At 41.0% G+C, this 28,000-nt stretch overlaps 1 long non-coding RNA gene across 2 annotated transcripts in view; it reads right to left on the reverse strand.

Moving 5' to 3' along the window:
* Window positions 1-28,000, reverse strand: part of LOC140519843 (uncharacterized) — a 51,155-nt gene that overhangs the window by 12,602 nt on the left and 10,553 nt on the right. Inside the window, exon 2 of one of the 2 annotated variants that reach the window (XR_011972300.1) lies at window positions 4,370-4,483. The exons of the other annotated variant lie outside the window; for it this stretch is intronic. This is a non-coding gene — a long non-coding RNA (uncharacterized lncRNA). The remainder of the gene's footprint in view (window positions 1-4,369; window positions 4,484-28,000) is intronic. 2 annotated transcript variants of the gene reach the window in all.

The raw sequence follows: 28,000 nt of genomic DNA on the forward strand, positions 1-28,000 counted from the left end.
GAGATTGTCATTCTCAATTCAGAGTCTGCTAAAACCCGGAACTGTGAGCAACCCAATGATCTTGGTCAGGGACAACTTCAAGCTTAAGGATTCTTCTCATGAGCTCATTAAAATGAAGCCTCCACAGATGATCAGTGCAAATTCCCCTTCTCCCCCGCACCAAACCCCTGCTAATGAATCAAACATGAGTTAATGAGAGTTTAACACAATTTCTAGAGGCTAAAACACCTTCCTTCTCTACCTGTAGAAAAGAGCCTGAAATTTGAATTGTTAATGACTTCCTGTTTTTTCACTGTATTATCAATATAAAGCAATCTATGTTTTGATTTGGGGGTGGGAGAGAAGTAGGGAGCAGTAATCTGTTTTCTATTGATCTCTCTGTTTCTCTGTCTCTTTCTGTCTGTTTCTGTGTCTCTGTCTTTCTCTTTCTCTGAATCTCTGTCTCTGTTTCTCTGTCTCTCTCTGTTTCTCTTTCTCTGTCTGTGTCTGTGTCTCTTTCTTTCTCTCTAGTTTGATGCCGCTTCTCTCCAAGTGCTTTGTTACCCCTGCCTTAAGCCAAGTTCAGGAGAAACTTAGTTTAATACCAGCTCCCTATTGCCCACAGTCAAGTTCAAACCCCTTTAGCTAGCTCTTGAGGCTTTTTAGAGTCTGTCACTGTCCTACTTTGCCAACCTAGTCTCATATTTCTTCCCTATATGAACTCTATATTCTAGCCAAACAGGACTACTCTCTCCCATCCTCCCAGCTCCCTGCACTCTAGCATCTCTGCTACTCATTTCCCTAGAATAGTAATATTTTTCTGTCCTCTACTTTTGTCATTTGTTGAGTTGCTGCCCACTGAAATGTTTCACCTTCCAGGAAGTCTTCCCTGATTCTCTCCCCTTGCTCCCTCAGTTCATATTGATTTTCATGTCTATGTCTTATCTTTCTATTAGACTCCACAGGGGAAAGTCACTTCCCTTAGCTAAACACTGCTACCTCTCAAGGTCAGTGTTTCACACACAATAGAGATTTAATAATAATAGCCAGCATTTATGTAGCACTTAAAAATACTTGATCTCACCATATCACCCAGGATGGAAGTACAAGGGCTACTCACAGGACCAATCCCACTACAAATGGCCATGAGGGCTTTGACAAATTCTATCTTTGATTCTCCGTAGACAACCTAATGGTCTTCTGCTCCTGGGGGTTCACCATATTAACACTGAATTTAGTGCCAAAGCATGATTGGCTTAGCCCACCACATAGTAGAACTCTGGAATGCAAGAGATTTTCCAGCCTTGGCCTCCCTGATAGCTGGGATTCCAGACATATGCTGCCATACCTGGCTACATAGCCAGGTAGAAAAAGTCTATATTTGAAGTTCTTTTGTGAACCTCACAATAACCTCATGAAGTAGATACTATCATTATTCCAGTTTTACTATTTATTATACAGATGAGGAAATGGAGGCTTTAGAGGTTAAATGACTTGGCCAAGTCTCATGATTGTCTGAAGTTGGATTTGAACTTGGGTCTTCCTGACTCTAGGATTTATTGAATAGTGCTTGAGTATGCATGCAGATGCCAGAGCAAAGGCACTGAGGGAGTCATTAGATGGAGGTTAGAAAGAGAAAAGTCTAGATTAGTGGGAAATGGCTTACCATGAGTCATCTAGGTAGAATAATGCTTTGTGGTGACAAACTCAAATAGAAATGGAAGCCACCAAACCAAACATAAAGATCCCTGTGGGACACATGTTGACTTAGTTTTAAAATGTAATATCACCTATGGTTTATTGTATTTTTATCTAATTTGTTAAATATTTCCCAATTACATTTTAATCTGGTTTGGGCCACACTTGGGAGTAATGTGGACTATATGCGGCCTGCTGGGCTTGTGCTTGTCACCTCTGGAGTAGAGAATAGGATGATGGACTTGGACTGGGTTCCAATTCAGAGTCAGATTCATAGATGTATAAACCTAATAATTCTCAGCCTCAGTTTCCATGTCTGTAAGAAGAGGATGGTAATAGATATAGCATCTAGAAAGACAATACATATAATTACCTTGAAAACTTTAAAATACCATGTAAACATCATCAATTATTATCATCATTAAACACCAAAAACTTAGACCCTAAAAGAAGTCAGTTCCATTCCAAGTGGTCTGCGGGGAGCCCGCATACTTATTTCAGGGAGGCTGCCATTGCTCAAAATATGTTTGAAGTCTTTCTGAGATTGGCCTTCAGAGTCATTACACAAGCCACATGAGGAAATCAATCTCATGACTTGATGGCTACACTTCTGGTTGATCTCCAATGGGGATTCTCTACCATGATTCCCCTCTCTGACTTACTCCCTTGACTTTATTCCTAAACATATCTGACAGTTTGAAAAAAATTCAGTTACTTTCTTATTTGGCAAAGCTTTACTGTCTTTGAGTATACTTGTAAAATAGATTCTTGAGGGGTTTATGGGCAATCTCCCCAAGATTGTTATTCCCTAAGATACTACTTGGAAATACTCTACATTGGCTTAGCCCTGGTCCCACTGGAAACTCCTGCTTAGTTCTATCCATGAACACTCACTGATATCTCAATCATAATAAAGAAAACATATTCCTTAGATTAAAAAGTAAAACATAGTAATATTTAAAAACACAGCAAATGTAGGTAGCCTTTGTAGCCTATGTACCAGCTCTACCCTAGCATGGACCAGGTTCAGTCTTGGGAGTAGCTTCAAAATATTACGCTCCATTTGGCTTCCATAGCCACCACCTAGGGTTTACTTGGTGATATCCCAAGGTCAAGATTTTTCACTATCCTCTCCCCCAACCTCATTTGAACATTCAGATGATTGGAGGGGCAAGAATCTAGGGAACTATCTCAAAGCAACTCAATCCAGAGGAGATGTATTAGGGGGAGATAGTCCTTGCCTATCACCACAGAAACACCATTGCCTTCAAGACCTGGAAGCCAATTCTGCACTATATAGATTTCATTGAGCTGGCCCAGATCTCATCTCTAAGGCCTAGGAGGAGAAGACACTGCAGGTGCCTTTCCTGTGTCTTATCTGTGCCCTCCCACCCACTGGCTCACATCCCACCTGGAAGGTCTAGCATAAGTAGATGCCAGGGGTTCCCCCAATCCTGCCTCATCATGCTAGTCCCCCAGTCATCTAAGATGGATTTTGAAGGGTCCAACAGGAGCAGGCACTGTGGGAAACCTATCCCCTTTTCCACCTCTTGGCTGGACATTAATCCCTCTACTTCTACCCCTGCAGTAAAGAATACAGAGCCCTTGCTCTACTTGCTAGATGGGCATGACCACTTACATGGCTTGGATGAATAGATAATCAGCATATCATAATTTGTCTGGACTTTATTATACAATATGCTATAATATCTTTCAGACCCATAGGAATCTGAACTGCCAATTCATCCTACGGACCCTTGGACCAAAGTCAAAACATCAAACCTACAACTGAATTCTCCTATATGTGTTGTCTCCATCAATCAGAATGTTAGCTCCTTGAGAATAGGGACTGTATCACTTCTCTGTATGTATTCCAAGTGCTTGCACAGTGCTTGGCATGTAGTAAGTACTTAATATATGTTTACACTCATTCATTCATTCCTCCCAAGTAGGTGGTGGAAGATCTGGAAGAACACAAAACTATGCTGGGTCTTTGGTTCAGGCATCAGCAGGAGTGATGGGACCTTCTGGTGCTACATCAGCACTCACTATGCAATGTTGTCAGAAGAGGAAGAGCAACCTTAAAGTCCTCCCACTCCCAGCAGGATGTAGCAACCCACAGCATGCCATTGCTAGTTCCCCTTGCTTCCTCCTCTCTTTTCTTGCCTTTTCCCCATTCTGGCTCATCAAGCACCATTCCTCTTTCATTAAGGAAAAAAATATACTTAAATAAGAATCCAAATTTGTTCTGACTGGCAACAACCCTGTTGGAATGTGTATTCAACCACACACTGGGATGATTTCAAGGGAGATAACGTTCATTTGGATATTAAAGTGCTGATTTCTGCTGAACAGCTAATCCCATGACCACATATAAATATGCCTTACATTTCACATCCTGTGTGTGTGCATGCATATGTTCCTATGTGCATGGGTTTATATGTATGTGTGTGTATATATGTGTGTGTGTGTGTGTGTGTGTGTGTATTCATGAACATCTGGATGGTAGGTGAGTATCAAGTAAGCTAGAGATGGTCTTTTGATACTGAAAAAGTTTCAGTCTATCTGCCAGTCTCAGATTTGATCTTCTACAGGATTGAGGTTTGGGGGAAGGGAAGGATATCTATTTATAGAAAATTATTCTCTTAGGAGCACAGGGTGCTAGAAAGCAGTGAATACAACACATAATTACCTCCTCCTCATCAGATAGGCTGAGTTTCCAGAGACATCAGACCAGAGAGAATTTCCAAACATGGCTCCCATGTCCACGCTGTTGGAGAGACATGCTGATGTGAAGGATAGGCATCTGAACCAATAACAAGAGGCCATGGGAATTAGAACTTGAAAGTACCTTAAAATTATTGATTCCAGCCCCCTTATTGTATAGATAAGCAGATTGAAGCCCCCATTGGTGGAGTGACTTGCTCAAGGTCACATAGATGTAAGTGGTAGAGCTGGTACTCCAATCCAAAGTGACTCCAAATCTAGAATTGCTTGTGCATAACTGATTGGCTAAGGGCCACTGTCTGATCTGCATTAGGCTGAGTGCCTTTTTAGTTGGCTGATCAAAACAGAGTACCAAGGTAGGGAGCAGCCACAGAAGTTTTAATAGGCAGGGTAGTCCCAGAGAAAGTGTTGACTTTCACTAGATCAATGAAAAGCTTCTGGAGGAAGTGGGAATTTCAGAAGCAATTCAAATAACAGAAGGGATGCAGTTGGGAGGATTAGAGAAAGCAAGGATACTGGGTCTTCCATAAATGCAGTGTGACTTTAAGAATGGGAGTGAGTTTTTCAACAAGCTTTTATTCATTTCTTTCTATGTCACTTTGAGAAGATTACTTCCTTCCTCTGGGCATCAATGTCCTCTTCTGTAAAATGGAGGGCATGGGAGGGATCAGAAAGAGGAGGTGTAATAGATAACCTATTAACATCCCTTCCAGCTCTAAAATTCTAAGATTTATGATCTAAATGTGTTGTCAGAGGCATGTTGTTAGCTCAGAGTGTCAAACATGTGGCCTGTGGGAAACCCATGAAACCCACAACACTCCCAAGTGTTCCTGACCTAGATTAAAATTTAATTGGGAAATATTTAACAAAATAAATAAAAATGCAATAAGCACAGGTACTATTACATTACAAAACTGAGTCAATATGTGGCCCGCAGAGATCCTTATTTATGGCTTAGTGGTCCCTATTACTTTTTGAATTTGATATCACTGATATAGTTGAAAAATCAACAAACATTTATTAAGCACCACTATGTGCCAGTCATTGAACAAAGTGTTAAGAATACAAAGAAAGTCAAAAAACAGGTCCTATCTTTGGTAAAGTCTTATTCTAATGAAGGAGACAACATGGAAATAATTAGGCACATATGTAATATCATGTGGGTGGAAGGCAGTCTGAAAGGATAAGATATTAGAAGCTTGAGGAAATGGGAAAGGCTTCCTGCAGGAGGGAGAGCTCAGACCTGAGTTTTGAGGCTGAAGGGAGACAGGCAGAGCATCCCAGGCGTGGAAGAAAGTCAATGCCCAGGGACATAGAGGGCAGATAGAGGGTTATGCTAGAAGAACTGCAGGTAGGCCTATATAAAGTGGACCAAGATATAATAAGAATGGAAAGATATGAAGGCACCAGGTTATGAAGACATTTAAATGCCCAATAGAAGACTTTATAATGAATCCTGGAAGAACAAGCGAATCACTGGAGCACACTGAGCAGGGTGTTGATATGGTCAGTCAACATGAATTCATTAATCACTGGAAAGACAAACTTTAGAAGTAAGACAGTTCCTGCTCTCAATGAACTTATATTCTAATGGTTGTGTGTGTGTGTGTGGGAAATAATACATAAAAGAGAACTGAAAAGTGATGGGTAGGGGAAAGCTTGAGGGTAATGGGCTGAAAATGGTAGAGTGAAAAGTAGCCCCAGCAGAAGAATGAAGGATGGTCATCCTGTAATCCTCCTCAAAATGGAGGCCCCAGGAAGAACTCACCAATTGGTGAGGGAGCTTCATGGATGGAGAATGTTCCAGAATTAGGCCACAGGTGCTGAGGAAAGTTCCAGAGTGAAAATGCATCTGAGGCATGGTGAGAAGCAGAAGCAGAAGAAGCAAAGAATGGCTGGCCTGGGTCACTCCCCAAAGTGGAGGTCAGGCATACTCTTTAGAAACATCTCCTTGTAAGTTGAGTAGAGGACAGTTTGGAGTGGGAAGAGATTTGAAACAAAGAAAACAGTTAGAAAACACTACAGCAGTAGTCCAGGAAAGAGGTGAGGAGGGACTGACGTTCTAAGGTTGTGGTTATAGGAATGGAGAAAGGGGACTTTATACAAGAGATACTGTAAAGATAGAAATGACAAGATTTGGCAGTGGCACAGATATATGACATGAGTGTGGATGAGGAATAAAGGCTGATATCATGGTTGCAAGTCTGGGTGACTAGAGGGTTGGTGATATCTTTGACAGCAATCAGGAAGTTTGGAAGTGGAGGGTATTGGGGAAAAAACTATAATGAATTCTGATTTAGACAGGTTGAGTTTGAGATGCCTAGGGAGTGTTAAGTTCATGACTTCTAAGAGGCAGTTGGAGATCTGTGACTATAGCCTAGGAGAGGAATTACAGCTAGAGATACAGATCTCAGAATTATCTGCAGAGATATGATAACTGAACCTACTGGGAGTAGATGAGATCATTGAGTAAGGCATATGGAGAGAAAAAAAAGAGACACTGGGATAGACCTTTGTGTGATGTCCAAAGGTAGAGAGCATGACATGGATGAAGAAGCCCCAAAGGACACTGAGAAGGGACCAGATAGAAAATAAGAGAAACAGGAGAGAATGGTATCATCAAAATGTAGAGAATAAAATACAGGAGAAGAAAGTGATGAAAAGGAATCATGAAGAATCAATATTGAGAAAAGACCACTGGATTTGTCAGTTGTTATAAAGAATGAGCCCAGACTCAGTTCTGAAGACTGGTGTCTCAAAGTTTCTTTATTAGAAAGGGTGAAGGGTGTTCACCTTTGATTCTTGAGAAGCAGACACATCCCCATAGTAAAGGGAGAGTGTGTATCAATACAAAAGAGAGAACAAGCTTTATAGGGTTAATAATTCTAACTCCTTCCTTCTGGATCAGTGTAATCCTTCCGGGTTACACTCTTTCTCATATATCCCTTATTTATTTCCCATTCACATGTATTTCTTCCCGCATCATATATCGCATGATGCTCTAATGAGGCTCTAATTTTATGCAGAGGTCCTAGGTGGAGGATATATGGCAAGAAGCCTTTGACTGACTGGAATCCCTTCCACCTCAGTCCTCTATAATAGGTCTAGAGGTGACTCTGGGCAACTTAGTAGATAGAACCAGAAATTATTGTGGCCACTCTGGCGATCAGTCTTCTGATGCTGAGTCTTTAATGAAGCAGCTTCTCAGAGAGTAGACACATAGTCTATTTGAAAGCCTGTGCCTAAAGACAGTTAATGTTCATAAGCATAACTACGGAATAAAGAGCCCAGGGTCACCTCCAGGCCAAAATTAGGCATTGGAGGAGTATGGCGACATTGTAGTCAGAAGAATGGCACTGACTACTATAGTATGTGCTTCTTAGTCTTAATATATTAACTGAAAGTGTTTGATCAGATTATCTCTGAATTTCCTTCCATCTGTAAATCCTGTGATCCTACTATGCTAGGTGAGGTGCCCAAGACCGATGTCAGTTTCCTATGTACCACAAGATGGCAGTGCTACCCCAGAAGAGACTAACCATGTGCTGTCCTAAAAGCTGCTGCAGGGTGCTTCTGGCTCCTGCGTGGGAAAGGAGTCGAAGTCTGTAGCTACGATGACTCCTCTCTATGCTCCCTCATAAGAGACTTCTAGCTGGAAGGGAACTTTGAGGTGACCTACTCCAATCCCCTTCATTTTACAGATGAGGATGAAAGAGTTTGTGATTTGCCCAAGCAGGGTTCATATGCTGATCCTCTGACTCTGTGACTCTTCCCCATGATAAACACTCAAGTTCAACCTGTACTGAATGGTCAGTGGAGTCTTTTGAAAATTAATATTTCAATCAATAAGCATTTATTTTCTTTCCCTCTCACTTCTCTTTTCCCCCATGAAAAGAAAAAAAAATGCATGTGTGTGTTGGGTGTGTGTGTGTGTGTGTGTGTGTGTGTGTGTGTGTGTGTGTACACATACATTTCATCACCTCTCTGTCAAGAGATGTGTAACACTCTTTATTATTGGTCCTCTGAAATCTTAATGAATCAAAATACAAATTACTTGGGGCGGGCGTGGGGGGAACATTGAGTCTCAGGGAACCAAGCTTTGACTATGCTATATCTTTAGGATGAAGGAACTCAGAAGGGGAAATGGAAGCAAAAAAACAGTCTGTCTTAGGCCAGTCTCGATTTTGCATCTCTGATCTAGCTTGTATTTTTTCCAATTCTAGAGTGATTGGAAGGAGGATACTAACATGATACCCACTGTATCACAGGACTTGAGGCAGCTTCTTGTTTTTGCATAGCCCATTTATCCATTTAAAATACACCTTGTTATCTTCTCTGTCCTCTTGTAGCTGGTTCATCTTATAAAGCCCCCAATTTTCCTTTCTCAGAAAGCTTTTCTTGAATAGCTTCATCCCTCTTGGATCACTTCTCATCCCCAGAGGGTCCTCAAGATCAATGAACTCAGTCATACCACTTCACTTTTATTTATGCCACTGTGTCTACTTGCCTTATGGAACCAATATAATCTGTGCTATTCTTGTATCTAGTGCTTGGGTCTGGAAGTAGGAATGCTCAATGGTCCTGCATTCCAAAGGGAGAAAATTCCCTCCATAGTTTTGGTGGATACAAGAGCAACTGGTTGGAGAGGCATTTCAGTAAGGGTATTTTTATGGGTCAAGAGAGTAGGAGAGGAAGTTGGTATATGAATTGGTGGTAGATGAAGGGACCCTATCATTTGAAGTGTAGCTTGGTGGAGCAGAGATTAAGTTGTGTGCTTTCTGGGGTGGTTAGGATTGGAGGAGTAAGGTGGAAGAAATACATCCATGAAATTTGCAGCATGTCTATCCTTCCTTGCATCATCATTGTGGCATACATGGGGTTATTCATGGGTTCTAGCCTCTGTCCAAGTCATGTCTCAAGTTAATGTAGAGCACTGCTAGCTCCCTCTCACCCAAATTGTACATAGGAGTATGAGGAACAAGTAAGAGAAAAACTGGACTGTCAGACTAAGTTTAGGATAACCTATCTGAATTATATCAGCTGGTATCACTAGGCATCCATAACTTGGGCAACTCAACACTAAACCTGTAATACGTGCCACAGGGGATGTGGATCCTTTCATCTTGGTTTTCACATGTTTCTTCCCTCATCTCTACCTTCTCGTATCTACTAAAGTGTGGGATTACACAAAGAAGGTCCAGTAAGTGTTAGGTAAAGAATGAGCAGCTTGAATAATCCACTAAAAGCATATTTAGTGCCTGGAAAATAGAGAATTGACTCCATCAGTCACTGCATTCTCTTTTGCTATATGTATATTCAATTTTTGTAAATTGTCTCATGTTTAAATTGCCTGCGTGGGAACTTACCAATTAAAAGGATCCCAAATGAAAGAATATTTTTGTAAAGCAATCATGTTTTTGTAAAGGAGATTTTCACTCTCCCTTATCTTGTTTGTAAATCTGGATTTTTCGTGTGAAAGGGGAGACTGGCTTAAAGTAAGGATAAGCTGAAATGGAAATTAATCATTTTCCTTCAAAGTTGCTATGTGCCGGGGACGAAGGCTCTCTGGAGGAAAGGTAGAGTCTCCAGTTTTCCTTTAGTCCTCTTTGTTCTCACCCCCACCCCCACTCCTGACCTCTCTCAATTCCTACCAAGGGCAATTGAAAGAGACTGGAACACCATTTTGCTTTCATGCTATGATTTATTCATAGTATTCCTTGTATTATTTAAAGCTTTGGAGAAGGGCCTTTGGGTTTTATTCAACACAGACCAGAGGACAAGCCACTTTCTGCTGTTGCCTGATTTTATTACTCATTTCCACTTGGCTAACACTGCCCACATACCAGATGACTGGACTGGCAAAGGGGGAGGAGCTAAAACCAGTGGGGCTGGTAATTCCATGGAGAGTAAGTTTCATAGGAGAGGGTACATGCTAGAACTCTCTGTCTTGCTTATACTTGGAAACATGACCCCAATAGCCAATCGGCACTTGAGAATCCACTATGCAAGATAAGATGGAGTAAATGAAAAAAAAAAATCCCTGCGCCCAAAAAACTCACTGTCTAGTTGGAGGGAAAAAGATACACATGGAGCAAACAGAGAGCAAAAGAAAGGCTGTGTGCCACATGTCAGGCTCTGGGTTGGGAGACCTGAATTCTAGTCTTTCTCTGCCATTGACTAGCTGTGTGATCTTGAACAAGTCATTTCCTCTCTATGGGCTTTGGTTTCCTCATCTACAAGGAGATAATCCACTTTAGATAATCTTTCAGTTCCCTTCTAGTTTTGACATTCTACACTCACAGAATTTCTGAGTTAGAAAAGACCGCAATCACCATCTAATACAACCCATATTTGAAAGGAATCCCTACCATAATATACCTGACAAGTGATCATCCAGCCTCTGAAGAATTCCAAGGAGGGGAATCCACAGTCTTTTGGGTTAACTCATTATCTTTTTGGATAACTAGCTGTAAGAAATTTTTTCCTTTATGTTAAGTCAATATTCTCTTCCTTGTTGTGCCTTCTGGAACCAACAGAAAAAATACAGTTCCTTTTCCATATGGGAGCTCTGAGAAGGCTTCTATCAGGCATAAATTTTCGTAGAATGTATGCCAACACACCCAAGCACATCAGACCACTCCTTAAGCACATCCATACTACCGGGTCACCCCTAAGCTCATTTATTACTACCTTGAGACCAAAAGGGGGTAATTCAAGTTGACTGAGTAATGAAGCCAAGGAATTTGCTTATGCCACTATGTCCAAAGAGTAAGACAAGTAAGAAACCTGATTGGAAATGGGGGTAAGGGAATGAAGAAGAAGTGATAAGTCAATGTACTGTTTGTCAGATACAATATGGAGGAAATTGACCAAAGAACAGGTGCAATAGAGTTCATCTCCTTTGGAGGCACCATTCTTTTATAGTGTCAGTGTATTAGCTGCTTCCCTTCTCTACTTAGGTTCAATCAGTGGATGAATGAAAAAGCATTTTAAGTGGCTAATTCTAGCCAGGCATTACGCTAAGTGTTGGAGATAATTTTTTTAAAAAAGGATTCCCTTTCTTCAAAGAGCTCATATTCTGTAATGAGAGACAACACATATAGGGCAAATGGATTTGGGGCTGGCAAATCAGAAACATAGTGAATAAAGCCATGGGGCAGTTGGCAACATCTTTTCCAGAAGCAATTTTACTATTGATTTGATTATATTCCCAGAACAAGAACTGGATGGCACTTGTAGTGGTGGCATGTGTGTAGTGATAGGACATATGGCAAAGTAGATGACTAGATGAGTTGTGAAAAATGTCCTGGATTTCCTGGGTATAGAGGCAGTGAGGTCATCCCTGGTGTGGAGATGAAGTAACCTTCTCCTGGTCAAAAAGTCAGCATGTATCAGTGGCAGAACTCGTGATATTGGTCATACTGCTTAAAATTTCTGGCTTCACCTATAAAATGAAGCTATTAGACTAGATAGATGGCTTCCAAGGTCCCTTCCAATTCTAGGCTTTGTTTTTTTTAACTCTCTCAGAGATCATGGAGTCCAGCATGATCTCTGGGGGTTTAATGTTGAGAATGTATGTTCTATGTGGAGAGAAGGGAGGCAGAGACAGAGTGAATGGAAAGGTGCCTCAGCATGTTTGACTGGTTGGGATGGTGCCATTATAGACTTGAACATTAAACAGTCTAAGAGTTCTGAGAAGAAAAATATCAGCATGGTTTATAATCAAGGAGGGCTTAATCGAATCATATAGTGCTAGGGTTGACTGTCCTGCCATATGCATCTTAGAATACTATTTGAGGGTTCTAAGAGGTTAGGGTAATATCACTAGGAATGTTTGCATCTGGGGCAAGTATTGTAAAACATATGCGGTGCAAATGTCACTAAGAATTTTTTCCTTTTCTGTTTCAATTGGGGTAGACACCATGATAACATGGGGCTGCTGCTGGGAAGATTGTCCACCCTGTCTACCACCCCACCTTATAGGTATCAGGACATTTGATAGCTTCCTATTTAAAATAAGTATTCTTGATTATGAAGAGGCAGTAAACTGGAAGTAAGAAGACCTGGATCTTAGTTCTGTCTCCAATACATACCAACTGTGTGACTATAAGTAAATAACTTACCTCCACACTGGGAATTATCTATGAAGATGAGATCTTAGGTCCAGATCCAGCCCCCTGACCCCACTCTAATTATTTGTAATTTAGAGCTAAAGTCAGCTGTTACTTTACATTTTGTATCAAAAACTTGACTACTGGGATGTGTGTGAATGTATGTGTCTGTGTGTGTGTCGTGTGTGTGTGTGTGTGTGTGTGTGTGTGTGTGTGTGTGTGTGTGTGTGTGTGTGTAGGCTAGGGAGGAGTCTAGAGGGAAAGAGTGGTAACCCTTACATTGAACAGATAGGTGCATTTTGGAGAGGGGGTTGAAAGAGAATTTAAAGTAACCTAGTCAAACTCTCAAAAGTATCATGGTAGAGCTGAAAGAGACTCTAGAGATCACCTAGTCTGACTTCTTGATTTTACAAAGGAGCAAACTGCGGCTACAGAGAGGGGAGATGATCTCAAGGTCACAGAGGAAGGCTCTTTCCTCTGCCAGAATTTGAGATTGAGCTGAGGTAGTATCAGGTGTCACCTAAACCCAATCTCATAGGTTCATGGACTGTTGGAGCCTGGTTGATTGGTTGTTGCTCTTTGTTCTTGAAGAGGACCAAAATGATGTCACTATGTTGGAGTCAAAGTACAATGAGATCAACTGTGGCTGATCAGATGAGTATGAGCACAGAGAATACTCTACCACAGGTTGGTCACAAATAGTCCACATGAACATTTGGGGTAGAAATGTCTCTAAATTTGCACATCTTCTGTTTCTTTTGAGCTGCTGCAGTTTTGCTTCACTCATAGAGCATAGCACTTTCTTTGATGCAGATGTGCCATGGCAGGGTAGTTATTTGCCAGAATCTCCCACGTCATGGAATTGATTCTAATTGGAGCTGGATTGGAACTGGCAGGGACCTTCGGGATCACCTTGTCCAACCCCGACACTTTACAGAGAAAGACACCCAGAGTTAGTGTCAGAACAGGAACAAACATTCCATTTTCCTGAGAATGTCTTGTGTTTTCAGTCAGGTTGTTGAAATTTGATCTTCTTTGTGGCATGGTGACAAAAGGTCCTGGAGCCATTGACTTTTGTAGAGCATTGGTCCCTGGTGTCACAACTCAAGTTAAACAACTTAGAAGAAAATGGAGTGGGGGTGGGCAGCTTTATTCCTTCTAGATGCATTCTAGCCATCAACCCAGACATCCCTTCACTTATGGGCAAAGTTTAAGTAATCTGGGAGAACAAAGCTTCAGGGTGAAGAAAAGGCCTAGACATGAGTGAAGTAGAAGCGTTCCCAGAAATGGCTTTGATTCTAGCTCTCCTTGCTGCCTTGCTGTGCTTTGTATTTCCTCCCTTCCACCCTCCTCCCTTTCTGCTGTGGAGGACTATGTTCAGAAACTGCAGAGAATTCCTGCTGGGAGAAGTATTTTCTCCTTCCTCGGGCAGTCTGAGCTCTACAAGGCTCTGCATCCCTAAAGTGCTCCCTCTTAAGAGTGATCCCTTCAATAGAACTTTCAGCCTTCCCTTTCTGGCTAGCACCTGAGTTCAGAGCACTGGGAAAGTTTGAGATGTTCAAGAGGGCAACAAGTTAGGGGCAAATCAGAGCCCCAGGATCAATGAAGCAGGGGAATCCTCAGGAATACAAGGGCCTCCTGAAGGGGTCTCTTCTCCTGCCCTACCTTTCTGCCCTCCTCCCACTGTCCTCTTCACATCCCCCCACATTCCCTACCACCACTCAAGAATGGAATCCTACACAAGACAGAATTGATATCCTGAGCAGCTCCCTCTCCTGGGACCACTTATGTTGACACTGTGGGGTTTGGATTCCTGGGCCAGTCCAGGACCAGAGCAGAGCTTGAGTTCAGCTAGCCTAGGCCTCTCACTAAAGATAATAGTAACAAGATGATGTTCTATCAGTGAATGTCTGTTCCCATTTTTTTACCATCCTTTTAATCTCTCACCAGCAGCCATAGATCTTCAGGTTCCAACCCATTCTGATACCCGGCCTTGCACATATCTTCTTCCACTGAGAAACATAATTACTTGTCAATGGCCATTTGAATTTCCCTCCCTAGGACAAATGTTCTTGTCCTTGGCCAAAGCCTTAGTAGCCCTCCTGTAGTTATGATTCTAAAATTGGGAAGAATACTAAACTGAAAATCAGAGGACCCAGATTTGAATCCTACCTCCTCTAATTAGTAACTGTATGACCCTAGACAAGTCACTTAACTGCTCTGTCCTAGACAACACTCAGCCTATAAATTTCAGAAAAGTTGCTGATAGGATTTAAGGGAGTTTCTATGTTAGGAACACCTTACTCTGATGAAATCACAGGTTTGAACTGACTCCTCTCACCTTCCCACTGCTCAAATGCTTGACCTAACTTCCTCACACTGTTAAGATTGAAATAAACTATATCTATCTGCAAACACACACATATATACATACATACACAAATATGTGTGTATGTATGTGTGTGTGGCCATATCCTATGTCCTCAATCTTATACTTTGGGCTTACACAGACAGGTTCAATCTTGGGGGCTTTACATAAATCACACTTTGCTTTGTCACTTAGACAGAATTTTCCAGAGGAAACTCAGAATTTGCTTTTTGCTCCCTTTCAGGTTCTCTCCCCCACACCTCCCGAATATCAGAATATGGCTCCTATTTAATTTTCTAGAGATATGGGTAAAAGAGCCCTCATCTATGCAAGCACTAAGGCTAACTATGTATTATATAGAAGAAAGCCTTTATTTCACCCCATAGAGACACATGATGAAAAACACAAAGGATTAGTAGGAGACCATGAACAAATAAGAGAATCTCCCTTTCTCTGGTGAGTCCCATCTTCTCCATCCCTTCCAACCCCTCACCACCAAGTGTCACCCTGTTATTGAGACAATCTTGGAGGACTTAGGATGGCTACAGACTTGATTCCTCCCATTCTCCTGAGTATTTTACAATAGTGACCCAGTAAAACAACCTGGTATACCAGAACTTAATCAATCATCTTCTGTGAGGTATTAATGTGTCAATACAAGTAACCACATCAAGGGTGGTATCAAACCCCATCATGGCAGATATGATCAAAGTTCCAAATGAGGTGTCAGTGGGCATGTTCGTATTTTTCAAGGAGCCATAATCAAAGTTCTAAACAAAAGATTTATCCTTCAACCTCATTAAATTGCTTATAGTATTTACTCCCTCTATAGTATAGAATGCCATCTATAGAAACATATGGCATACATCTGGCATACACCTCTCAAATGGAGAAATAAGTACACCCTTTAAGATCATGGGACATTTTTTAGATCATTTTTTAGATACTTTGATTTCAGCTGTTATTATAGAAGAATACTGACTGAGTCTGAGTCCTTGCTAGGAAGCTGGATTCAGTGACCTGCAAGGTTCCTTTAGGTTGTACATCTACGATTATATATCTAGTGAGATTTACATACCTCATCTGCTCGTAATAGGCACTGAGCGCTATGATAAACTGAGAAGTAGAAGACATGTCAGCTCAAATCTGTACATCATTGTGGTTAATGGTAGAAGGAGGGATATGAACTGGATTAATAAATTTGCTAATAATTGTTCTCTCACGGGGAGTCTTCAAGCAGGAGTTGGGTGAATGCTTGTGTATGTTAGAGAAAGGGTTCTTCTTGGTTATTTTTTTGGCCTAGATGCCTGGGAAGTTACTCATAACCCTAAAATTTGATATTTCTGATTCAGTTTAGGGATTTTAGATCAGTTGGCTCTTTTGGTGTAAAGCAATCTGCAAGTAAACATTTACAAGCAACATCTTCTACTGTCCCCTTCGTATATCACAGGTACATAATCTCACATCATTTGTAATATGCTATTCATTGAAATTCATGGGAAAATTAAAGATGGATAAAATTGTAGAGCTAAAGTGCAAAGCATGCTGAGGTCATGGAGAGGGAGCTGGTCTTGGAGTAAGGAAGACATAGATTCAAGTTCCCACCTCTGATATTCCCATCTTGGACCCTCGGCAAGTCATTAATTTCTCAGTACCTTCAGGCAACTGTCTGTAACTTGAGTTCCAAGGCACACTGGTATGGGACTCTCTCTTCATTGGTGGAGATCAATGCCCTGAGTCTGTGTGAGTGAGGGGTGAAGCAGAGTTGTTGAGAGTGGGCAAGAGGAGAAGTTTACTCTCTTTTGCTCAGGAGATTCTGCTTCAGGCTTCCAGCTTCAAGAGAGAAGATGGATGATGCCAGTCCTACTTTGGGTTGTTGAAGGAAAAGATTGGGAAGAAGATGACATGAGAGGAGGTAACAGTCTGTGTCATGTCCCTATCCCCACCTTGCTACACTAGAGACTTCAGGGTACTTCCCCTTTGGTGAGATCTGGGATTCTTTCTCTTGGTTGAGCTGAGTTACCTAGCTTTCAATGGGAGAACTCCTTCACTCTGCATTATCTGGCATATATTCTCCTATGCCTGCGTTTCTGATTTCTGTTTGTTCTCAACTTGGATAAATGAGTTCTTTTGACATTTACTATGTTTGCTCTTTGTAGAAGAGGTATTTGATAAGAAGGGAGTCAAGCCTTGGAAATGATGCATGCCTTCTCTTCAATAATAAGCAGCAATTGAATGTTCAGCATGAACCTGAAAATTACATCTCCTAGACTAACAATATTTAAGGGGACAAAGAGATATAATTCTCCTTCCTCTCTCTGATGAGAACATAGTGGCCAAGCTTCTGGACCCAATCTCCTGCTTCCCTTCCTGGAAGGAATTAAAGTCTCCCTTGAAGAAGGAAAGGGAGAGAAAAGGCTAGAGATGTCTATTCTGCCTCGCTGAGTCATGCAATGATATCCCCATGCCATATGTGGGGGGAAAGCTCCTCTCTATATGTCTAACAATGAAAGTTGCAGAAAGGTGCTGACCTTCAGAAAGGTGGTAGAGAAAGTCCCTCACATGGAGTTCCCTATGCTGGTTTTAGCAATCAAATTCTTTTTGTAGATGGGGATACTAAGGCCCAGAAAAGGAATGGGATTTACCCAAGGTCGCATAATAAAGCTACGGTCAAGACAAAACTACAACCCAGATGTCCTGACTCCTAATTCACTATGTTACAGCTGTCTTCTTATTTAAGTAAAACTGAAAGCCAGAAAGATTTGGGTGATTCATTGCTTAGCCAAGGTTCAAACCAATGAGACTATAAAAGGCTCCTTAATGGGAACTCTGATGCAGATTTCCAGAACTTTTCATATGCTTTTCTCTCCAACCGCCTGAACAGTGTGAAAAATGCTCCTAATCAGTACAACCTTCCTTGGTCATCAGCCATCAGCATTTCCATTGATTGTTAAATATGTGAATATCTGTGAAGGTTTCTTGTCACAACAGCATAAAGAGCAACACATCTGCCAGGAAGCAAACAGGAGTTTTTACATATAGAACAAAAAAACTTATACCAGAGCCTTGTTCACAAAGGTTATGGAAATAATTAGATGATCTCCAAAAACTAAGCTCCCAGAAAGGATAGTTATGGATGCACAGCAATGATTTTTTTTTTTTAAGATCAGTCACTCAAACCACACATTTGAAAAAAAGATTCTTCAGCTTTTCCTTACCAGCTGGGGCATCTCTTAAATTAATGGCATAATGTTTATCGCAGCCACCATGTTTTATATGTTCTTTGAAATGTCTCTCACATTCATCCCTTCTCCTAACTGGCAACAGCCCACCTACATAACTCCCCCACCTCCCATCTCTCCCTCTACAACTCATCCTGCCCACTATAGTTAGACTAATTTTCCTAATCTACCACTTTTTACTGTGTCATGTCCTTGGCCCCAAATCTCCAATGGCTATTCATGAGATTCAAGGCAAAGGTCTGGTATTCAAGATCATCTGCAGTCTGACCTTAGCTTCCATAATTTCCCCCCATTTATTCTTTGTCCTAGGCAGTCCATTGTCTTCACTCTTGGTTTCCTCAAGGGGTGAGAAGTTAAGTAGATGGAAAGGAGGGGAAAGAAAAGATATTCAAACTGGGAGAAGATCATAACCAAGGACTCAGAGACTCGAGTTTGGAGCACAGTAAGGAGCCTAGCTTAACTAGAGTGGAGAGTATGCACTAGACAGCAGTAGGAGATGCAATGAGATAGTTAGGATAAGATCAGATGATTCACTATCTCCCTTGATTCTTGACTTTCGGATTCAATTCAATATAAAAAACATTTATGGAGCATCAACTACATGCAAGGCTTTGAGCTGGGTGCTAGGGACATAAAAATGGAAAAAAAAATGAGAAGTCTCTGCCTTTGAGGGGTTTAGGAGAATACAGACATGTATACAAAAGACTGAGGTAAAATGAGAAAAGAACAAAGGTAAAGTGCCATAAAGAGGGAGAGATCACTGTCAACTGGGGCATCAAAGAAAAGGTCAGGGAGGAAGGGCAACTGAGTTGGACCTAGAAGATGAAGGACTGGAGCATGTGGAGATGAGGGAGAGGTGTTGGTTTTCTATTCCAATCACAGGGAGATGGAATAAAGCACAGACATAAAATAAAAATGGAGAAAGGAGACTAGTCCAGTTTGGTTATAATATAGAATAGGTACAGGGAAATAGGATGAGGTACAGTTGGCCAGGTAGGTTGGAGCCAGACTGTGGAAAGACTTGAATGCCAGTTTTAAAAGTTTCAAGTTTATTTGGTAAAACAGAGAAGGTCTTTGAGTAGTGGACATGATCATGTTGGTTTATTAGGAAGACCATCCTAGCAGCAATAGGAAGGCTAAAGTGGAGAAAGGACTGGTAGGATGCATGAAGATTTGTTAGATTAGATGAAGTTTGGTGAGAAGAGGTGAATGCTTGAACTAGAACCCAGGATAGTTGCAGTGGGTTCTCTGAAGTACAGAGAAAAGTTATGAGAGATATCAGAAGTAGAGAATTTGGTAATTGAGTGCATGTGTGGATGAAGGACAGGGAAGACCAAAAGATGAATCTGAAATCCAGGACAAACTATGATGCTATAAGCAGCATTTAAACAGTTGCCATTTAGATCCAGTTGGCACGTCTAGCTAAAGAATCTAAGAGGTAGAAAGGACCTGAGAGGTCATCTTGCATAACCTTTCACCTACTATAAGAATTTTATCTATTTATTCAATGACTGATGGTCATTGTAACTTTGTTGTTGGGCAGTTTTCAATTATATCCAACTCTTTGAGACCCCATTTGGGTTTTTTAAAATTAATTTATTGAACTTTTAACTTTCATTTTCACAAAATTTTGGGTTCCAAATTTTCTCCCCTTTTGTCCCCTCTCCCCACCCCAAAACACCGAGCATTCTAATTATCCTTATCACCAATCTGCTCTCTCTTCTATCATCCCTCTCTGCCCTTGTCTCCATCTTCTCTTTTGTCCTATAAGGCCAAATAACTTTCTATACACCTTTACCTGTATTTCTTATTTCCTAGTGGCAAGAACAGTACTCGACAGTTGTTCCTAAAACTTTGAGTTCCAACTTGTCTTCCTCCTTCCCTCCCCACCCCTTCCCTTTGGAAGGCAAGCAATTCAATATAGGCCAAATCTGTGTAGTTTTGCAAATGACTTCCATAATAGTCGTGTTGTATAAGACTAACTATATTTCCCTCCTCCTATCCTGTCCCCCATTACTTCTATTCTCTCTTTTGATCCTGTCCCTCCCCATGAGTGTTGACCTCAAATTGCTCCCTCCTCCCCATGCCCTCCCTTCTATCCTTCCCCCCACCCTGCTTATCCCCTTAACCCCCACTTTCCTGCATTGTACGATAGGTTTTCATACCAAAATGAGTGTGCATTTTATTCCTTCCTTTAGTGGAATGTGATGAGAGTAAACTTCATGTTTTTCTCTCACCTCCCCTCTTTTTCCCTCCACTAATAAGTCTTTTGCTTGCCTCTTTTATGAGAGATAGTTTGCCCCATTCCATTTCTCCCTTTCTCCTCCCAATATATTTCTCTCTCACTGCTTGATTTCATTTTTTTAAGATATGATCCCATCCTCTTCAATTCACTCTGTGCACTCTGTCTCTATGTGTGTGTGCATGTGCGTGTGCATGTGTGTGTATGTAATCCCACCCAGTACCCAGATACTGAATAGTTTCAAGAGTTACAAATATTGTCTTTCCATGTAGGAATGTAAACAGTTCAACTTTAGTAAGTCCCTTATGACTTCTCTTTGCTGTTTACCTTTTCATGCTTCTCTTCATTCTTGTGTTTGAAAGTCAAATTTTCTTCTCAGCTCTGGTCTTTTCATCAAGAATGCTTGAAAGTCCTCTATTTCATTGAAAGACCAATTTTTCCCCTGAAGTATTATACTCAGTTTTGCTGGGTAGGTGATTCTTGGTTTTAGTCCTAGTTCCTTTGACTTCTGGAATACCCTATTCCATGCCCTTCGATCCCTAAATGTAGAAGCTGCTAAATCTTGTGTTATCCTGATTGTATTTCCACAATACTTGATTGTTTCTTTCTAGCTGCTTGCAATATTCTCTCCTTGACCAGGGAACTCTGGAATTTGGCCACAATGTTCCTAGGAGTTTCTTTTTTTGGATCTCTTTCAGGTGGTGATCAGTGGATTCCTTGAATACTTATTTTGCCCTCTGATTCCAGAATCTCAGGGCAGTTTTCCTTGATAATTTCATGAAAGATGATGTCTAGTCTCTTTTTTTGATCATGGCTTTCAGGTAGTCCCATAATTTTTAAATTGTCTCTCCTGGATCTATTTTCCAGGTCAGTTGTTTTTCCCATGAGATATTTCACATTATCTTTCATTTTGTCATTCTTTTGGTTTTGTTTTGTGATTTCTTGGTTTCTCATAAAGTCATTAGCCTCCATCTGTTCCATTCTAATTTTGAAAGAACTATTTTCTTCAGTGAGCTTTTGAATCTCCTTTTCCATTTGGCTAATTCTGCTTTTGAAAGCATTCTTCTCCTCATTGGCTTTTTGAACCTCTTTTGCCAATTGAGTTAGCCTATTTTTCAAGGTGTTATTTTCTTCAGCATTTTTTTGGGTCTCCTTTAGCAGGGTGCTGACCTGCTGTTCATGCTTTGACTTCATGTCTCTCATTTGTCTTCCCAGTTTTTCCTCCACCTCTCTAACTTGATTTTCAAAATCCTTTTTGAGCTCTTCCATGGCCTGAGCCCATTGAGTGGGCTGGGATACAGAACCCTTGAATTCTATGTCTTTCCCTGATGGTAAGCATTGTTCTTCCTCATCAGAAAGGAAGGGAGGAAATGCCTGTTCACCAAGAAAGTAACCTTCTATAGTCTTATTTCTTTTCCCTTTTCTGGGCATTTTCCCAGCCAGTGACTTGACTTCTGAATATTCTCTTCACACCCACTTTGCCTCTGGATCCTCCCAGCCAGTGCTTGGGGTCTGAGATTCAAATGCTGCTTCCCAGCCTCAGGGCTTTGGGCAGGGGCAGGGCTGCTATTCAGTGTGAGATCAAGTTCAGGTACGCAAGTAGGGGCAGGGCTGCCTCACGGGCTCAGTTCCCTCAGGGGGTTTATGCAGAGACCTTCAACAATGGATCCCGGCTCCTGCCTGCTTGGGGACCCCCAGTCTGCTCCTGCTTCTGCTGCTGCCTCCCAAGGGGGCCCGAGCCACGGGGACACCCCACTCCCCTGTTGGCCACCCAAAAAGACTCTCTCACTGACCCTTGTCACCTGTGGGTGGAGGGACCCGCACGGCCACTGGAGATTCTGTCCCTGAAGCCTGCTCGGATCTGCTCCCCTCAGGTGCCATGGCCAAGGTAGGGCTGGGCTGGGCTCCCAGTCTGGGATGCGACGGACCTTTCGCGTCAGGTCTGTCTGGAACAGAAATCTCTTACACTCCGTTGTTCTGTGGCTTCTCCTGCTCCAGAATTTGTTGCTCCAGAATCTTTTTTACAGATATTTTATGGGCAGTGGGTTTGGAGCTAGCGTATCTGAGTCTTTCTATTCCATCATCTTGGCTCTGCCCCCCATTTGGGGTTTTCTTGGCAAAGATACTGGAGTTATTTGCCATTTCCTTCTTCAGCTCGTTTTATAGATGATGAAATAGAATTAATTGACATACCTAGGGTAACACAGCTAGTAAGTGTCTGAAGTCAGATTTGAAATCAGGAAGTGGAGTCTTCCTGACTCCAGACCAGCTCTCCATCCTGCCTATGGAATATCTATGCTGCTTATGGAAACTTTAATCTGTTATTTTTTTTAAATTTAATTTTATCATTATTATTATTTAATGTTTTATAATCATTGCCATAAAATTAAGATTTTATCTCCCCCCCAAGCCTATCCCTCACTACCCCCCTCCCTCCCCATGACAGCATACAATTCTGTATAGATTCTACATATACTTTCCTATTGAGTACATTTTCACTATAGTCATGCTATGTAGTTGAACTAAAATAAATGGAAGAAATCGTATAACAAATCAAAACCTGATACACAAAAAAACACACACACACAAACATGATCTACTACATTCTGTGAATGACTTCCATATTTCTTTCTCTGAGTGTGGAAGGCATTTTGCCTTAGAAAACCACCATTGGGATTTTTTTTAAAAAATAAGTTCTTGTGTTATTGCAAAATTCCAAGTCTACCAGAAAAAACTCTCGCACACTCGTTGCTGTGCACAAAGTTCTCCTGGTTCTGCTATTTTTTCCAACCAGGGTTGTTCACATCACCTTAGGTAGCCTGATAGCTCCCTAGTCCCTGGGGTTCACTATGTTGTTGCTGGAGGTATTATGACTACTCAATCAGCTTTAGCCCTACTACAATTCAGCAGAAGGGACCACAAGCATATACCATCATGCCCATTGATTTTGACCCATCTTTTTCATCTTTCCAGATGACAGTGATACTCCTCAAAACAAAACTTCAAGATAGGTACAGCTATTTTGTTATCTTACATATGAAGAAAGTGAGATTCTGAGAGGTTAAAACAATTTGCTCATAGTCACATATCTAATAAATTCTGGTAGTGGGATTTAAAATTAAGACTCTCCTAATTCCAAGCCCAGCATACTTTCCACTACAGCTCACTACCCAGGCCATTATGAATGGTAATTCAATCCTCTACTATACAAATCTTGGAAGGAGGGCATACACTTTTGCGCAGGAGATGCCTGCCACTACTCAGTTACTGTTACTTTCTTAGAAAGTGATTCTGTCAGGGTCAGTGAGAGCTGTCCAGCAGCATCCACTTGAAGAGAGATTGAAAGGCAGGGCTGATCTCATGCAGTCAAACATAAAAACACAGACATGAATACAGGAAACTAAGGGCTGAAAATTTTGTAAGATCTGTGCAAAACTCAGACCTTCCATATTATTTTGGTATTGGTCCCTTTAGCCTGATCTCCAGACAACATATGTTCATTTCCTCCTTGGACTATTTGATCTTGGATCTAACCCTATCTTCTCTTCCATATTACCTTTTGTCTTTACTAATCACAATGGGGGCAGCTAGGTGGTGCAGTGGATAGAGCACCAGTGCAGGAGTCAAGAGGACCTGAGTTCAAATTTCACCTTAGTCACTTGACTCTCACTAGCTATGTGACCTTGGGCAAGTCACTTAACCCCAGTTGCCTCATCCTGGGTCATCTCCAGTTAACCTGATGAATATCTGGTCACTGGATTCAGATGACTCTGGAGGAGAAGTGAGGCTGGTGACCTGCACAGCCCTCCTTTACTCAAAACAAAGTTGCGTGCAAGTCATGTCATTATTTCTCTGATGGCATGGTCTTCTTTGGCAACGAAGGACAAACACACACACACTAATCACAACATATGTCCAGAAGTTGTCTTTCTCTTCATACAACTGATTTCTCAATCTTCTATCCTCTCTGTTACAGTCTTTCTTCACTTCCAGGCTTGGTAGCCTTCAGCCTGTACCACACTTCACCTAGTTTCAAATGATGGCAGCCTGCACCATGCTTCACCTAGCTTCAGGTGATGGCAGGTGTTTTTTTCAGCAGCAGGCACTCATGGGCATAGGCGGTGCTGGGAGGTGCAGAAGTCCACTTTATCCTGATCTCATCCATAGTACTTTTTTTTAGGTCACAGAAGCTATGGGGAAGACCTGAGATTTGTCCTTGGTCTGGCCTGCTGTGATGGCTTCTTCTGCCACCAGAGGAGGCTTGTCTCAGAGCTGTCTCTCGTTATTTGTCATCTTTGTTGATGACCTGTGCTTGCTATACTGTAGCATTCCAAGTACCTACCAGTTCTCCTTTCTGTATTAAAGCCCTAGTCTGCTTCTTTCCTCCTGACTCCATGCCCAAGACAGGTAGCTTGAAATAGCAGCTCAGCCCACATTTGCACAGCCAGCCTGAGTGAGGCAGCTGCAGGCAGTGGGACTCACTCTTTGACATTCAGAGCTGCTAATTTTTCATACAAGTGGTTGGGTTGACATTTGCATTGGAATAGATTTACATTAACTCCATCCTTGCTTTAATGAGCTGAATCCTCTGTGCTACTCAAAAGTGAGAGGGAGTCTGCTCTAAATCTTAGAAATGCCAACCATTAAAATAACTGTTGGCAAATTGTATTAGCCATATTGTTTCTTTTTAACATGAGAGGATCTTATTGACCACTTAGGGTCTTAAGTTTATCTCACACAGTGATAACCGTCACTTTATAAAAATCAGTGATAATGATGAGTAGTAGTGATGATGATGATGATGATGATGCACACAATCACTGGGGCTACTGAATGGTAAACCACTGATATCTGGATTTAAAGAGGGGATGGTACAGTTGACTTATGGCAGCCAATAGAGATTCCAAGGTCTTCTACTACCTCCTTTCACACTAAACCTTTGAAAATACCTTTCCTGTTACTTGCAAACAGTTGTTGTTATCATTGTTGTTCAGTTGTATCCTTCTCTTTGTGAACCCATTTGAGTTTTTCTTGGCAAAAGTGGTTATAGTGGCTATAGTGGTTTGCCATTTTTTTCTTCGGCTCACTTTACATATGAGGAAACTGAGGCAAGAAAGGTTAAATGACTCACCCAGGGTCACACAGCTACTAAGTGTCTGAGGTCAGATTTGAACTCAGAAAGATGAGTCTTTCTGACTCTGTGCCCTGTACTCTACTGTGCCACCTAGCAGCCTTACCTATAAGCTACAACCTGTTATACTATTTTCAGCATTGCATTTTTAGTATTCTTCCTCTTCCCCAGGATGTCTCACCCATCTCTTCTCTTTCCTATAATTCAAAGTTCAATTTAAGTCCAACTTCTTCCAAGAAGCTTTCACTGACTGCTTTGCCCCCAGACTAGACTTCCTCTAAAGCATTAATTATCCAACATTTAACATTTGCATTTAATATAATATATATGCACACATATCACAATATGATACACATATCTATGTATTACACAAAGTAAGTGCTACATATAATCTACATAGTACCTGCTACACATAATCACACATGGGTCACACTAAATATGTATGTTTGTAGATATGTAGATATTTTTATACATGTTACAAATAATAAATTACTACCATTCGTATAGCACTTTAAAGTTTGCAAAGTGCAAACTTTACCCCTATTTTGCAGATGAGAAAATTGAGTCAGGCAGAGGTTAAGTGACTTACTTAAGGTCACACAGTCAGAAAATATCTGAGGCTAAATTTGTATTCATGTCTTCTTACCTCCAGCTCCAACACCATCAACTGCTTAGCACATATGATGTTATTATACTGTTCACATTTTGTGCATATGCTCCACATACATAGTATATATTGAACATATGCTGCAAATGCTCTAATTTAGTATATATGCCATGCGTAGCATAATATAGTAACAGCATATTTGCCACATAGGAGACTACAAGTTAGCTGCTGATAACCAGAGCAGCTTCAAATAGAATAATTCTTTCTCTCTCCTAGAAACTTTTTAATGAATCTTTAGCAGGAAAACATATGCTTCAATAGTACACTTAACATATGTTACATATATGCATAATGCTTGCATATAGCATGTACACTACATATGTATATATATGTTCCTATACATAGAAATACTACCTAGAATATGTCTATGTGCTAAGCAGTAAAAATGACAGATACTCAATATAACATAGGCTACATATGATATATACAAGATTGCACATACTGTTTTACATTGTTCTCTGACTGTCATCTATGTAAGTCATGTTTCTAAGACAAGATTCTCCAAAAGCAGAAACAGCATTTCCTTCCCCTGTCTGTCTCCCTCACAACATCTAGTACAGGGCTAGTTTACTGTATAGTGGCTGCCAAATGAAGACTTGGCTTGTCTAGACTTTGTCTAGTTAACTAGGTTGCCCATGTACATTTCATTTCAACTCTGACCTCTGTGCTTTTGCCCAAATGTTCAAGACTTCGAATCCCTCTGCACTTATGCCTCTGGTTTGTTCTATAGTTTCTCATGATCAGGGGTGTGGACTGGCTCTTGAGAACCAAATGTTAAATTTTCGTTGTGTATTTTGGAATTTGATAATAGCAACAAATGTGGTTTGATTTATTGTTTAAATTTTTTTAAACATAAAAACTGATGGAGAAAATGTTAATAATGCAGATAAAACTTTAAAGTACATTGAGCATATATTTTCCCACTCCACCCTCATCCCAGATTTAACAGCATACTTAACATTTAACAGCATACTTCAGAGGTCACAACCCATATATGTTGCCTTGTAAGAGATGTAAAAGCACATCATGTCAGAGATGAAAGGACCCTTTAAGGTCATCCTGTTGAATCACCTAGCTAAAAATCACAATTTTAAGAGGAACCTGAAGTCCTAAGAAGTTATGCGATTTATTCAAGGTCACACAGCCATTACAGGTGGCAGAGCTGAGCTTTTCTGATCCCCAAGTTCAGGGTTCTTCACACTAAGCAATATTGCCCTAGGTACTTTCCTGTTCACAGGATCATAGCATCCTAACCTGAGAGTGAGAAGGGGCCTCACTTTGTTTCCCCACCTAAACTATGAACTCTTTGAGGGCAGAGCTGTGTTCTCTCATTTCTTTTCATCTCCCATTGAGCCTAGTCTTTGCAAGGTGGGAGAATAATGCATGCTTATTACTTTTAATTGAATTGAATTGAACTCTTTGCCAAGCTTTGTGCTCCAGTAAATTGCAAAGGGAAGTGGAAGAGGGGAGAGAAAATGATTCTATGACTTTGCTTGATGATGAATCAATTTCAATCTGTAAGAGGGAAGATGAGATTTCACAATTAGGTGCCTCTTCTGACATTGTGATTTACAAAGAGCTTTTGTGTTTTGAAATTAACATTTTCATTCTGACTCCCTCTTCTCTCCCTTCTTAGTTCAATCCCCAAGGTCTAATCCAGTTGGTGACTCCATGTCCAAACCTGGGTGGCTTGGATTTATGAAATCAAAGAACCATAAAATGTCAGAGAGAGAGCTAGAAGGGATGCTTGAAATCATCTTTGACTGTATCTTTCATTCTCTTCTCCCCATCCCTATCCTATGAGTTTTCATGTCTTGTCAATCCCACCTACACAA

This window comes from Notamacropus eugenii, chromosome 1, assembly GCF_028372415.1.
Source record: "Notamacropus eugenii isolate mMacEug1 chromosome 1, mMacEug1.pri_v2, whole genome shotgun sequence".
In the NCBI taxonomy this organism is placed as follows: Eukaryota; Metazoa; Chordata; class Mammalia; order Diprotodontia; family Macropodidae; genus Notamacropus; species Notamacropus eugenii.